General features: G+C 37.4%; 1 pseudogene; it reads right to left on the bottom strand.

Moving 5' to 3' along the window:
* Positions 1–1,458: 1,458 nt before the first annotated feature.
* The window catches only part of LOC118592877, a 44,720-nt pseudogene continuing 30,281 nt past the window's right edge, over positions 1,459–15,897 (bottom strand).

Raw genomic sequence — 15,897 nt, 5'->3', positions numbered from 1 at the left:
TATAGAGAGCACAGGAATAAAGATAAAATCTTAGCAGTATTTGCTGAATAATCACTTTTTCACTATTGTAAAGTCAGTAAGTTATGTCTATCCATTGTAAACTAGAAACTATCTTTAAAGATATTAAATAGGATCATGATAGGGAAACTTGCAGAGACGACCAAACCAAACTTGTGGGAATTCAATGGCGGTGGGGCCTGCATGGGACTGGACTTGGCCCTCTGCATGGCGAGACAATTGTATAGCTTGATCTGCTTGGGGGGTCTCTTGGTGATAGAATCAGAATCCATCCCTGTTGCATGAAGGCACTTTTTGGAGCCCACTACCTATGATGGGACACTTCGTCCAGCCTTGAGGCAGGGGGAGGGCTAGGACTTACCTCTATTGGTTGTGCTTCCCCATGGGAGGCCTTGCCTTCTTGGGAGGGGGGGAAGAGGGGGGTGGGTTGTGGAGGGCATCTGGGAGGGTGGGAGGAGGGAATAGAGGGATCTTTGATTGGTGTGTAAAATGAGTGAAAATATTTTTCTTAATAAAAAATATTAAATGACAATTCTTTTTTCTTTTTCTTTTCTTTTTTTTTTTTTTTTGTTTTTCGAGACAGGGTTTCTCTGCATAGCTTTGTGCCTTTCCTGGAACTCACTTGGTAGCCCTGGCTAGCCTCGAATTCACAGAGATCCACCTGGCTCTGCCTCCCAAGTGCTGGGATTAAAGGTGTGTGCCACTACTGCCCAGCTTAAATAGCAAGTCTTAACACTATTTCCCCTAATAATAAATATAGCATTTTTAAAAATAAATTTGATTATATTTATTGTTATTTTCCATTATTAATTTGAGCACAAAGTTTGTATGTGCTTATTGCCTGTTTAACAGGTACAGAGGATATTTATAGGTTTATATCAGTGGCAGAATCCTATACTGAATTAAATTTTAATTGCTTTGTATAATTGCTTGAATATTTCAATGTGCCAAATCAACATATTCAGAAGTTCATACTAAAATGTTTCTTAGATTTGTTTATTAATACAAAAGTAGTATTTAGCAAATACTTATATTCATCAGTAAGTTAAGTATGACAGTTTGATTATTATATATTTGTGAGATAATACTAATTTGAAGATGAAACAATATGTCTTCTGTTCACCAGGAATCGGAAACTTAGCTCAAAATGTCCTGAAGAAGATTGGAGAGATTTTGAAAAGTGACGGATAGAAACAGACACTGAAGTAATTGATTCTATTTTATTACCATTGGTTACTGTGCTAGCGCACAGCCCATTCTGCTTCAGGAGTTCTGAGTGCATTGCTTTGCATTTGAGGCAGCGGTCTCCCAGGCTCCAAATTAATCACCACACATCAATACAAATTTATACTCATGAGAAGAAATGAGTTAAACAATACTTCAAACATAAAATGAAACTGTATTAGTAATAGACATGCACATTTCTAAACAAAGTTTCATTCACCCATTGACAAGAACATTTTTGGAGCAACTGGGATAATTGATGCGACCATCAATGCATATTGTACGTAATGGAGGTCTTGTTTTTGTCTGTCTATATCCAGATTTACACTGAAATTCAACATAGTCTCCTGATTGGATATATAGCTTTTGCTTTTCTCTCCATCTGAGAGCTATGTTATGTCTTTCCATAATTTCTTCTGATATTACACATGCATCTGAAAGAAAAATTACCAAAAGTTTATTAATATGTAAATCTACAGTGACTCAGCTTTCAAGTATCATTATCAACATCTTTAAAAACCTGTATTAAACCAGCACATAGAATTAGTTTGTACTGAATAGCAAATAATGTCAAAACAATGTTTTTAATGTGATAATTAGATTTCAAAACAAGAATACCTAATGTGAATGAAATAAGACACCAGGATTTTAGGACATTCGTGGTTGCTTGCATTGATTTAGGTATTGGGCAAAGGTGAAAAAAAAATATTTTTTTCGAGACAGGGTTTCTCTGTGTAGCTTTGTGCCTTTCCTGGAACTAACTTGTCCAGGCTGGCCTTGGACTCAGAGTGATCCGCCTGGCTCTGCCTCTGAGTGCTGGGATTAAAGGCGTGTGCTACCACCGCCCTGCAAAAAATTTGAGCCTTGACATGTACATGATATTCAGACCTAATGTTCAGTGAGATGAGTATATTGAAAAATACTGCTCTTAGCCAAATTTTAACTACCTTCATGATGTTCATCATTCACTCACAAGGTTGTAACTATGAATAGTTATTATTGTATTACGATTTTGATTTTCATAGTTTTAAAAGTAAATCTATCAAGTTATCACACTGGATAAGTTAGTAACTTGCTTGGAAAACAGCTTCAACAACTACTACACTGTCCCCCAGCCTTTCTTAAATTGCTAGAAAAGCAAGAGGACATAATGTCCAAGTTCATGCTTTCTCCAACCAATTCACTTAGTGCTGCCATCCTGCCCCACAGCACATCTTGATCACATACTACTATAAAGGTTGGGACAAAGTGCTACAGTGTGGGTGGCAAATTCCCATAACCATTTCTCATTGCAGCATCTGGTATCACGCCACTGTCTAGTCAGAGGAGAATCCTGCTGACCTTCCTCTACTGAATAACTCTTGCACATAGCAGACCTGCCAATCACAGTTTCTGAGAAAACCTGCATCATCTTCCATGAGCTAGCACTCACTGTAGGAATCTTGACACAACAAGTGCCCTGAACCCTGAACTGTCTCTATCACCCCACCTGTCAATTGAAAAGTTTAAAAAATCGTTTTTTTTTTTTTTAAAAAAAACACAATTATTTCCAAGGGAAAACAGAAAAATAATTAAAGAAATAAAAAAATACAATGGAGATTATGAGTTAAAAAATTTATGGACAAGATACAGTTTGAAATAGACTCAGACAAAATAATTGGAAATTGACATCTATATAAGTTAATTAAAATAGGTAAAAATGTCATTAGGAGAAAAATCCTGACCATTCCAAATGACAATTCTAACTGTTCAGAAGTTCACTGAGGTGTATCAACTTGGAGTAAAAAAACCAACCAACTAAAAAACCCAATAGAAAATAAAGCCTATTAAATGAAAAACTGAATGAATGCATATCTAACGTAACTAACTAAATGTGCTCTAGAGAGTGCAACATTCAACATATATGAAATATATGAAATATAATTACCAACATCAAATATTAAATACATATAAATCCCATGAAAACAGAAGATACAAAAAAGTATAGAGAAGAGGCAATTATAGGGGCAAAAATTCTCTTAAAAGTTTGTTTTAGAGCTGGGTGGTGATGGAAGATTCAGTTGAGGCAGGTCCAGTCCCCTCCTTCCTACACCAAGGCTGAGCAAAGTGTCTCAGGATAGGACCTAGGTTCCAAAAACCCAGCTCATGCACCCAGGACAGGTCCCGGTCCCACTGCCTTGGGGCCTCCTAATCAGTTCAAGCTAATCAACTGTCTCACTTATCCAGAGGTCCTGGTCTAGTTCCATGGGGGTTCCTCAGCTATTGGTCCACAGTTCATGTGTTTCCACTTTGATATGTACCCAGAGAAAATGAAATCAACCTATTGAACCTGCATATATAGTTTTATTGCACATTACTATGTCATAGTAACTAAGATGGTAAAACTGTCTAGCTGCCCACCAATAGATGAATTTATAATGACAATGTGGTATATTTATACAAGAAATAGTTTTCAGACATTATAGAAATTTCTATTATTTTATTTAGAAAAAGGCATTGAAGGACATTAAGTGAAATGAGGCAAACACAGGAATACAAGTCCTTTGTTTTCTTTCTCACAGAGTGGAAAGAAAAACTAAAATTCCTCTTAAATGCTTGACAGTGATGGATACGAGATAGATGATTTAAATTAAGGGAAGGGGAGCTTATGTGAGGGATACTAGATTTAATATGTACAAGGTATATACAAGTGTGATGATTTGAACAAGAATGGCCTCTGTACTTGCTGGTTTTGTGTGTCAACTTGACACAAGCTAGAGTCATCAGAGAAGAAGGAGCCTCAGTTGAGGAAACTGTTATGGTGTCTTTTCAAAGCAACAGAACACTGACTGAGACAATGGGTATGGAAATGTCATGCTGGTACAAAGTTTTATGGATATCAATATATGTTAGCAAAAATTCAATAATAAAGAATAATATGCATAATTATATTTGTCAATGTTTTTTGTTTTCTTTTGTCTTTTTGAGACAGGGTTTCTCTGTATAGCTTTGAATACTGTCCTGGGTTTAGGTCTTTAGACCAGGCTGGCCTCAAACTCACAGACATCCATCTGCCTTTGCCTCCTGAGTGCTGGGACTGAAGGCATACACCACTGATGCCTGGAAACTATTTTTATATAAAAAAGAATCTAAGAATCTTGCTTTCCTCACAAGCTGATATTTGTTAATGAAACACTAAGCAAAAGAGTACTTTTAGTCTGTGAATTTTATTAAAAGAAAAATATCCATATCATGAAACTGAATCTCCTATGATCTGTAAGAATGATGTACTTACGTAAACATTTTGGTGACTCTGACCACTCTCCATTTCTACATGTTATCTTCTTGTTGCCCTGCAGTTGGTATAAGGACTGGCACTGGTATTCAACTGATGATAATGGTGCATATACTGGCAATGGGAAGGAGGTGATGTCTCCATTGTCAATAGGTGGAGGAGGTCCACATTTCCCTGTTGAATCTAAGAACACAACATTTGAATGTTTGAGAGATGAAATCAAAGTACAGACTTCAGCAAAACCAATGAAAGAGTACTAAACAAGACTTCAGTGATTTCTGGCTACAGAAATGACCGCTAGAAGAAAGTTCAATCATTTAAACAGAGTTAAAAGTTCTTCCCTCTTTCTCACCTAAAGCACTTAACAAAATGGAACAAACATGTCTGCTCTGAAGCCAGTGCTCATAAATGGCCTAATAGCTTCTGAGCATACAGACTCCAATGTAAATAGGCAGTGTTTTTTTTGTTTTCAAGACATCAGAGTATTTTTTGCTCTATATAGTCCTTATTTTCATTATCATTTTTTAGCAACACATATTTATAGACAAGAATGTGAAGCTTTTAAAGTTACAGAAGGCAAAAGAGGCTTTCTGGATCCCTGATGTGGGTGAAGTAAGTATAGCATCTATATGTCATATTTGCTGGGTACAAGAGAGTTCTTGGACATAATAATATTTTTAGTAAACAATATAGGAAAGGGAAGACATTGGGAATTCTAGTTAAGATATTCAGAACTCAACTAGCTGCATAGTGCTGTGTGATATTTATTTCTCTTCTGGACTGCTGATTGTCCTGGTGAAGCCACAGGAAAAGGCTGAAATCAAGTACTACTGATGGTATGTTGTGTTGAGTAAGGTGTCACCTGGAGCACCATGAAACTGAATTGAACTCCGACATTGTTTAGAAGAAAAAAAAGTGTTCAAGATTCAAAGAAAATGTCTTAGCATGAAGGAAAATGAAAAAGGTTGGGCATAAGGCTGCATGTGCATATTTAAGAGCTAAGTAAACTCAAACAGGATAAGTCTCATTAAGTTCATGTTGATACATGTATTGAAATTGCTTAAAGAAAATATCTTGAAAAACGACATCTTTATGGAATCACCAGTCATGCAGGTTCAAGATCCAAAAGACAGTAACTTCCCATCTACCACCATGGAGGCCATAGGAAGTAATGGAAATAAATGTCTGCCTTGAGTTCTATGTCCTGTGGTGCAAGCCTTTCCAATAAAGACAGTAATGAAGATATTATAAGATAAAAGCAGATTAAAAGGATTATCACCAACAGAGTTCTTTATACAGGGAATAAAGATAACAATTAGACTTTAGGAGAAAAATAACCAATAAAGTGAGAGTATATACTAGATGATCTTTCTGCTCATAAAATTATGTTTATTTTTTGGATAAAATCTACCATTAGAGAATGGGGCTCAATATATGTAACAGGAAATGCTAAGGGAATCTTTAAGTAAAATATGGAAAATGGGAACCATAAATAGATTTTATGTTTCTACTTTTCCTTTGAAATATATAATGTCAGCATTACTAAGGATAGCAAACACAGATCTAGGGTGACTTCAGTGATAGGTGGTTAGGGAATGATTAGAGATAGCATACTCAAAGTGTGCACTCAAAACCAACAAAAGATGCATGCCAAAATAAAATTCTTAAGAATTATTCCTCCAAAGCAAGAGGAAAAAGGAGAAATATGGCTGATAATCACAGAACTCAAACATAAATTAACAAAAGAAGAGATATATCAAATTTACTAGGAATTGTTTACATGCAAGTGATCTGAATACCGAAATTTTAGTGGTGGACTAGGCAATTGAAGTTTCTTTATGGATATGATGTAAATTTTTTCATCAGCAATATATAGTTCATATTCAAAAGTAAGTGACTTATAGAGTTAATTTGGGAAATTTCTGTTCTTGTAAAACTAAGTCTCCACATGTACTCACAGAAAATACCTCTAATTTTTTTTTTTTTTGTGTGTGTGTGTGTGTGTGTGTGTGTGTGTGTGTGTGTGTGTGTGTGTGTTTGGTTTGTTTGTTTGTTTGTTTGTTTGTTTGTTTTCTGAGTCCAGTTTCTCTGTGCAGCTCTGGAGCCCTTCCTGGAACTCACTTACTAAAACAGGCTGCCCTCAAACTCACAGAGATCCACTGCCTCTGCCTCTCCAGTGTGGGGATTAAAGGCATATTTTGAATACAACGTGTAAGAATATCCCTGGTGCATGAGATGGCTTTCTGGAGCCCATTACTTATGGTTGAACATCTTGCTCACTCTTGATGCAGGGGGGATGGGCTTGGTCCTGCCTCAGCTGATTGTACCAGGTTTTGATAACTCCCTTTTGGAGAAAGGGAAGTGGGGGGTTGGGTTGGGAGAGGATGTTGGAGGAGGAAAAAAGGGAGGAGGGATGAAGGATGAGAGGGGGAATCTGTGGTTTTAATATGTAAAATGAATAAAAAAATATTTTTTAAAAATGAAAATCTCATTACCCCTTATCATATGTGGCAGGCACGAGATCTGGTCCCTGGGTCATTAAAGTGGGAGAGCTGGCCCTGCCCCTGACCTGCTGTGGAGTGGTTCCTGCACCTGGCCTGGTCATCACAGTAGAGCTGACTTTGTTGGTGAGGGCTTGTCTGAGCTGGCCTTTAGGACATGAGTGGGATGGCTGGCCCTCCTTCTGGCATGTGGAGCATGGGTAAGGGAAATATGCCATCCTTACCCTCACCCCTTGCCACCTGCATCAAGAGGAAGAACTGGTCTTGGGTGCATGAGAGTGGGAGAGCTGGCCCTGCCCCTCACAGGCTGCTACATTTGGGAGAGTGGACCCTGCACCTTGTACCCACAGTAGATCTGGCCCTGGTGGTGTGGGTACAAGTGAGCTGGCCCTGAGGGAGTGAGAGGAGAACTGGCCCCATCCTTTGATGCCTGCTGAATTGGGTGAGTTAGCTGAGGCAGTGCTGGAGAGCTCTCCATGGTGGTGAGGTTGAAGGGGAGCTGGCTGGCTGACAAACCCAGCTGCCACCCAGGCCCAGGCCCAAACCCAGGACTGAGTTGGCCCACCCAAACATCCACCCATCTATGAACTGCTTGAGCACATGAAAGGGCCAGTTTTGTGGATCCAAATCTGTAGGATTTCCATCACGCAGGGCAACAGCAGGAGATCTACAAAGAGTCCCAATGAGGGCCCAGTATCAAGAGTGTAGCAGAAGTCTAAGGCCTCATATGCCATGGAGTGGCAAGGGTAAGGGAAATATGCCCCCCACTCCTTACCACCTGAGACAGACAGGCAGGCAAGTCAGATCAGGGGGATGAGAAGAGAGGAACAGAGCTGGCCCTGTCCCTCTCCAAGTGCAATCCAGAGAGTGGGCACTGCACTTTCCTTGGGGAAAAGAGTAGAGCTGGTCCTGGTGGTGTGAGTGAATGTGAGCCAGAGCCTGGGATATGAGAACAGGAAAACTGGCCCTGCTCCCTGATGTCTGCTACATTGGGTGAGATAGACAGGACAATGCTGGAGAGCTTGCCATGGGAGTGATGATGAGGGAAACCTGGCAGGCAGAACAACCCAGCTATAACCCAGACCCAGAACCAGGACTACAAAGTAGACCACCCAACATCCACCTCACCTATGAACTGTTGGAGTGTGTAAAGGGGCCAAACCTGCAAATCCAAAGCTACAGGATCTCCATGACACATGCAAAAATAGAATATCCAAGAGGAGTCCCAGTAAGGACCCAGTATCAACAGATTAGCAGAAGCCAGTGGCCTTGAACCAGATCAATGAGTCATTGCAATAAACACTTACAAGTAAAGATGTGTGGACCAAAGGGTATACTATGTAACTCACTGGACCACACTACAGCTTCAATGCTGAGATTTTGTTTGTTTGTTTGTTTTGGTTTTGGTTTTACTTTCAAATTTTTTTTTTCAAGGGAGGTTGTCAGGACAGAGGGCAGAAACAAGGGTACAAGGAGATGGGTGGGATTAGTATGCACCATGTGAAATTCACAAGGAATCAATAAAATGGTTAAAAAAAGATACGGGGAAATCTAACAAAGAAGATATTGCATTTTACTATGTGAAGATATTCTATTACACTATTCATTTACATTTCAAAGTAAATATTTTGAAAATCTTTTCTCAACCCTCATATAAATGTATTTTATCCATTTAATATTCAATAAATAAGTGAGTGGCTTAATATTTAATGTGATGCATTTTTTCTTAGTGAAAAATGTTTCTGTAATCTGATAGAGCCTTGGTTGAAAAATTCTCACCACAATTCTTCATTAAACTCACCAAAAGAATTAAAACTTTATAAATACCATTTTATTTTCATTTTCTTATCATTTTGGTTGTGAGTCTATCATTTAATGGCTGAGCCATCTCTAGACAGCACTGAGTCACCAAGAAACAAATACTGGATAGCCCAGAGTAATAAGATCAGTGCCTTGTCTAGTCATCATCAGAGAGGCTTCCTCTGGGAGCAGATGGGAGTGGGTGCAGGGAACCACAGCCAGACATTATGAGGAGTCTAAATTGGTGGTATTGATTGGATCCATCCCGTGGAGATTGAGGAACCCCACAGAAGAGGGGAGGAAAGATTGCAGAGTGAAAGGGGATGAAGAACAACAGGAGAACATGAATCAACTGAATCACTCAGCAGGGCTCACATGGGAAGCAGAAAACACAGGCCTACATGGGTCTGCAGTAGGTGCTCTGCATATATGTTATGGCTTTTAGCTTAGTGTTTTTCTAGGACTCCAACAGTGGAGGTGGGTATATCTCTAACTCTTTGCCTGCTCTTGGGACTCTTTTCCACCTATTGAGTTACATTGTGCAGCCTCAATATGAGGGGGTTTACCTTGTCTTATTGTATCTTGTTTTGTCCTGTTTGGTTGTTGTCCCTTGAAAGCCTATTCTTTTCTGAAGGTAAATGCTGAGAGAGTGGATCTGGATGAAGGAGAGTGGATGTGTGTGTGTGTGTGTGTGTGTGTGTGTGTGTGTGTGTGAGTGTGTGTGGAGTTGGAAGGAGTGGAGGGAGGGGAAATTGCAGTAGAGATGTATTGTATTAGAGAAGAACCTATTTTCAATTTTAAAAGGAAAAAGAAAATTAGAAAAATGCTTCTCATAAGAATTACTTTACTTTATCTTCACTAATGTACATTCACCAAATTACATTATCAAATAAACATTGGGAAATATGATGGCCTACCTTTGCATTTTGGTGGCTCTGTCCAAACCCCATTTTGACACATCACTTCTACTTCCCCAAATAGTTCAAAAGATTTATGACATTCATATCGTACTCTTGCATTGGGTGGATACTTATCCATGGGCCTTGTGACTATAGTAGCATTTTTCACAAGTGGTGGATCCACACAAGAATTGTCTAGGGAGCAAGAGAAAGTATCACTGCCTATTTGTTCATGTTAAGTATCCGTCAACACATGAGATTCTGAATGTATTTTTCAACAGATGAGTAGATAAAGAAAATATGGTATATTTACACATACACACATGCATACTCTCTCTCTCTCTCTCTCTCTCTCTCTCTCTCTCACACACACACACACACACACACACACACACAAATAAACTCATGAAATTCATGGATGGAACAAGAAAAAAGTCATTTCAAGTGAGGGAATCCAGACAAAGAAAGACATATATGATGTACATTTGCTTATATGGATACTAGCTGTTAAGTCAACGATAGTCAGGCTACAATCCATAGACCAGCAGAGGTTAGGTGTACAGCCAAAGACCAGGGGAGGGAGTATTCTCCATAGCATAGGGAAATAGTATAGATAGTTATGGACTAGGAAAGGCAAGGCAAGGAACAGAATACATGAAAGTACAACTAAAACTAAGCATCATTTGAGGGATATTATAGAAACATAATAAAGTAGAGACTTCCTAAAATACATACATATATGAAGACAATGTAAATGAAATAACCAAAAATGTGGGGAGACAGAGCCCCAATGGACAACTCTTGTTACTCAAATGAAGATTCTAGTACCAAGGTGGGGTTACACCTAATTGAATTAGTGGCCAAAGGTGTCACACGAGAACTTCCAAAACACCCAAGCTTTTGGCAAGGCTATAGGTTGTTTTACACAAACTGGAGGCAAGGACACATTGTGAAAGACAATACCTTCATACCTCACTGAACACAGCAAAGTCAAACTGGTGCCTACATATAGGCTAGCATCTTTGGTAAAGGAAGGTATTTTTCATGTTACCAAAATAGAGACATAAACACCAACCTATCCACACTCTCTTTATTTATAATGGAATTATGTCTGCAACTTATGATAGGAAAATGAAGACACCTAGCTTGTTGGATTGACAAAGAAATATGGAATATATTAAGAGCTTTTCCATGAGGTGTAACCCATATCTGACACTGCTCGGGTGACCAAGAACCTGAGACTAGATAGCCCAGATACCTAATACTACTGTAAAACCAAATATGACTCTTGTACAAAAACAAAACAAAACAAACAAACAAAAAACCCATAGTGATAAAAGGACTCCAGATGACATTCTTCTACACTCTTAGATCAGTACCTTGCTCAGCTGTCATCAGAGAAGCTTTGTCCTGCTGCAGATGGGAACAAACACAGAGACCCAAATAAAGACATTATGTAGAAAACTTTGAACACTCCAAGATTTGTCATAGAATGACTCCATCAAATCCCTCCCTATGTGGCTCAAGGACCCATTCAGAAGAGGAGGTGGAAAGAGTGTAAGAACCAGAAGAGATAGAGGACACCATGAAAGTAAGGCCTTCTAAACAAACAAGATTGATGCACATATGAACTCACAGAGACTGAGTCAGCATGCAAGAGCCTGGATGGGCCTGCACCAGATGGGGTTCTAGAGCTAAAAGGAGCAGGTGCCACACACCCACATCCCTAACCTAGAAGCAATCTCCAATTGAAAACCAGTGGCAGATAAAAATTTAGAGTTCTGCAAGGAAATATGACATGAGAAACAAACTACTCAAGGGAAGGCTGAATAAAATAAACTCAAAGACATCTTTGGAGGTTCTTTGTCTCACAATGTCCTGTTAAGGCTTTCTTTTTTTTAAATTCCATTTTATTTTTGTTTTGCTTTTAGTTTTACTTTATTTTATTTATATGTTCCTCCTCTCTTTTGACCCTACAGATCCTTTGTATATATATTATGATTTCCAGTTTAGTGTATTTTTTGAATTCCTGAGTGTGGGAATGAGTGGGGTTTTCAGTCTCTATCATTCTCTTGTCTTTTCTTAAAGGGACTGTGTTCAAATGGGCCAAGAGGTGGAGAGGAACTAGGAGGAGTAGTGAGAAGAAAAACATAATCAGGATATATCATGTGGGAAAAAAATCCATTTTCAACATGATCAGAGAAAGATTGTTTCAAGAATATCAAATTATAGGAAAACTATGTTCAAATAAAAAATATCCTAATATCTTAACAATTATAGAAAATGATATATGTAGAAAATATCAATTGAAAGGTGATTCTTTAGCAATGCATTTACAAATGTTTACTACAAACCGAGTTTGCCCAGAATCTATGAAGGACATTATAGTGGACTCAAGATCCTTTAGATATTTTTCTATTTAAGATCTCTAGGATGAGCTTCTCAGTACTAAATTACTTTCATAAACCCAGTCCAAAGATACTGATGATGCTGGCCATGGACCACACTAGAGACCATCACTCTATTTGCTTAGTCATTGGCTTTTCAATTTCAGCATTTTATTTTTAAACATAAACCAACTTCATTTTGCTTTAAAAGCTAACCTTTGCCCACTTTTAAATTATTTAGACCTTTTAATCAATATTGTAAAAATATAATAAATACATTTTGAAAATTCACCAAACTACCTTTGCATACCACCTCTCCAATCCAGTTGCGATTAACACATGTCACAGTGAAGGACTCATCCATATGATAAGAAGGTGCACAGGTGAATGTCAATTGTTCACCTGACCTGTATGAAATTTTTTCCTCTTCTATGAGTATGGCATTTTCAAACCTGGGAATATTGTCACAATTAGTTCCTGAAAGAAAAAGTATAGATAGGATTTTGTTTTCAGAAAACTGTAGAATATATAATATATGAAATAATAGTAAGGTTCATGGAGAACAGTAAATAATATAGCTGCTCATTTTGACTTAAATATACAGAATTGTTTCATATTTCTGAAAATAAATGAGGTGGGAATGACCACGGATAAAGAATACTGATAGTTATAGTTCTTGAGATATTTTCATTGTGTATAATTTTTTCACTTACTTTCCACTCTTATATATACTTCTATTTTTTAGATTCATCAAATGTAAAATAATTATAATTATTATTTTAAATTTTTAGAGCATATGTAGTTGTGGTGGCATTGCTGTTAAAACCATCATGGTAGTGATGGGCCTCTTGAACAGAGCCAGTGTCTTCTGAAGTCTGAGGATGCTGATAGCTCAGGGTACATGAAGCAAAAATGAAGTAATTAGGTTCAAAGTATCAAACTAGGTATTATCAGTACTGTGTTTGTCTGCCAGCATCCAGTAAAACCTTCTGATATGCTAGATTTACAGCGTACTTTCTTATTTGTACCACATATAGCTTGAGTTAGATAATCTATTACACAGAGAATGAAAACAAAACTATACTTATGCAAGCGGGTGGCTGGGACCACTTTCCTCCTACACATTTAATCAATGCTGGTCCAACAATTCCAAAGCCTTCAGCACAACTGTATGCCAGCTCTTCTCCATGTTGGTAACTGTCCAGCTCATGAGACACAATCCCATGATGGATTGAAGGTGGAGGTCCACAAGGAAGTCCTGAAAATAACACAATGAGAGGAACAGAGTGAAATGATTCCACATTGCACTAATTCAGAAACTCACTCGTATGTGTCAGTTCTATGTGTAGTTGTACCAGAAGGAAATGTTAACAAGGAAGATTGTCCATCACAGAAGAGGTGGACAGTGCTTCCTAAGATCACCTTCTGTGTCTTGCATCTGTTCAACTGCTTCAACACTAAGGAAGAACTTGACAACAAAATGTCTGACATATCATGAGTGACAAAAGGAATGAAAAAAAGAACCAGGAGGAAATAATAATCTCAGGAAACACAATATATATCGCAGGTGCAATTCATTGTGGGAAAAAGGAACTGAGGAGTTCAACACCTGGTGGCAAATCACACACTACAGCTCACATAAGCGGGTGAAATCAAGAGACTATGCACCATATTTAAAAACAGAAATGGAAGAGCTAATGACTTCAAGACAATCAATAAAATTAACAAGAGCAGGAAAGACTGACTTATGCAAATAGTAAGTTATGGATAATAAATAAAAACAATTGTATGTGCCAATCTAAATCATTCTTTCTCCTGGTTTTCATGAGAGTAGATTATTATTAAAGACTTGTTCTAAAACCAGAACTGAATTTTCATGTTGTTCTCACCGACACAGTGAGGTGGAGCACTCCACTTTCCCATGTCACAGGTTACCCCATGTTCCTCAGCCATCCTAAATCCATCATCACAAACATAGCTGAGTGTAGTGCCGTGTTCATGAATTCTGGAGTCCATTCTGTCTGTCCTTTCTTTTGATGATCTGGGTAATTTAATAGATCCGTGGTCTATCTCAGGGGGCTGGGAACATGGAATTTTTGCTATATGAAGAACAGAAATGAATTAGTGAAGCATAGACAAAAAGGTTACATTGGAAAATAAAAACAAACTGTTTGGATTATGTCTCCACAGTATTATGTCATGCCCTCATTTTTTCAATATCCTCCCCTACACCAGAATTCTCATTGTAAAATAAGTCATAGCTACTGACCAATGCAGCGTGGTAATGCCTGCCACCTTCCATCTCTGCACATCATTGCTTCTGTGTCCTGTATTAGGTAACTGTCTCGACAAAGAACAGATACTTTCTCTCCATCCTGGTATTTTACTGTGGTTTCCATTACTTGGGCATTTGGAATCTGTGGTGGAGGAGGACAGGATTCTTTCTTTACTCCTATAAAACATTGGAAATCAGATTTCTTGACTAAATATAGTATCTCAAATTAATGAAGTAATAATATTCTTTAAATATCAAATTAAGACAATATAATAATTACATATATTTTATGTGCATATATACTTTTAAAATTTCTTGTCTAATTCACTATAAAATCAAGACACCTTCATATTCATCTTTCAGATTCATAACATGAAAGTGTACTTTATTTGTGGTTAATAGTAATCATTTTTCTTCTATTTCTGATTAAGCAGAGCAGAATGACTGGAAAGATATTAAAACACTTATGTATTAAATCCATTTTTTCACATTATTTGAATACTAGCTAACCATACAGGAAATAAAAACAATTACCACTTTACTTCATATTATTATCAAAACTATATCAGATATAATAAAACTAGGGGCAAATACAAATAGTGTATATTTCATGAAAATTGTATGTAATGAGTTGATTTTGGAATAGCATGGAAATACTTTCTGTGAATTTTAGTCTTTAAGATGTAGTTTAAAATATCAACTGAGGCATGGCATCAAAAATGGAAGTAACAAGTACAGATTGGTAAGCAAATATAGTGGAGAACTCTTTGCTATTTACATGGAACTGGAGATGCCATATTGGTCAGTTTTCTAGATAAACAGATCAATTATTACAAGAATGAATAGATTATTTGATTGACATTCATACAGAAATGCATAATGATTAAGCATATTTATAAGAATGGTATAGCACATTTGTTGTGATAAAAGAATTAGAAATAATGGGACTCTAGAAGCAAGGGCATTATGACACAGAGATGAATTTGTGTTGATTGGGTTTGCTTGAGTATTTATGTTGCAGGTCACTAACAGATGTAATAGTTATCAATTTCTAAATCATCTACTCTATTAAAATTATTTTTCCAGTATGTCTGCTATGAGACAGTGTCTTCATATAAGAGTATTTGAACCTATGAAATTTTAGCATGGTCAACTAAACAAGACCTGCATGATGGCAATACCAGTTGACATACCAACATGAATGAAGAAAATCTTACTAGGCCCTTCCTTAATGGCCATCTAGAAAAGGAAATCAGTCTTTACACAGGATCAGAGAGCCAACCAATAGGTTATCCAATCCCAAACATTTATTCCTAAACATATACACATAGTAGAAACACTAAATGGATTCATCAGGCTCAATTCATAGAAACAGGTTGGAGTTGGAAGAGGGAGAGGCAGAAATTATATACATACAGAATTCTCTTATGAAATACTCAAAAACTTACATTGTTTTAGGAACTCAAAGCTATTACTACTACAGGTGAAAAAAGACTACAATAATCACTGGAAGACAATA

Source organism: Onychomys torridus, chromosome 11 (assembly GCF_903995425.1).
Source record: "Onychomys torridus chromosome 11, mOncTor1.1, whole genome shotgun sequence".
Taxonomy (NCBI): domain Eukaryota; kingdom Metazoa; phylum Chordata; class Mammalia; order Rodentia; family Cricetidae; genus Onychomys; species Onychomys torridus.
This window is presented reverse-complemented; position numbering and strand designations above follow the sequence as displayed.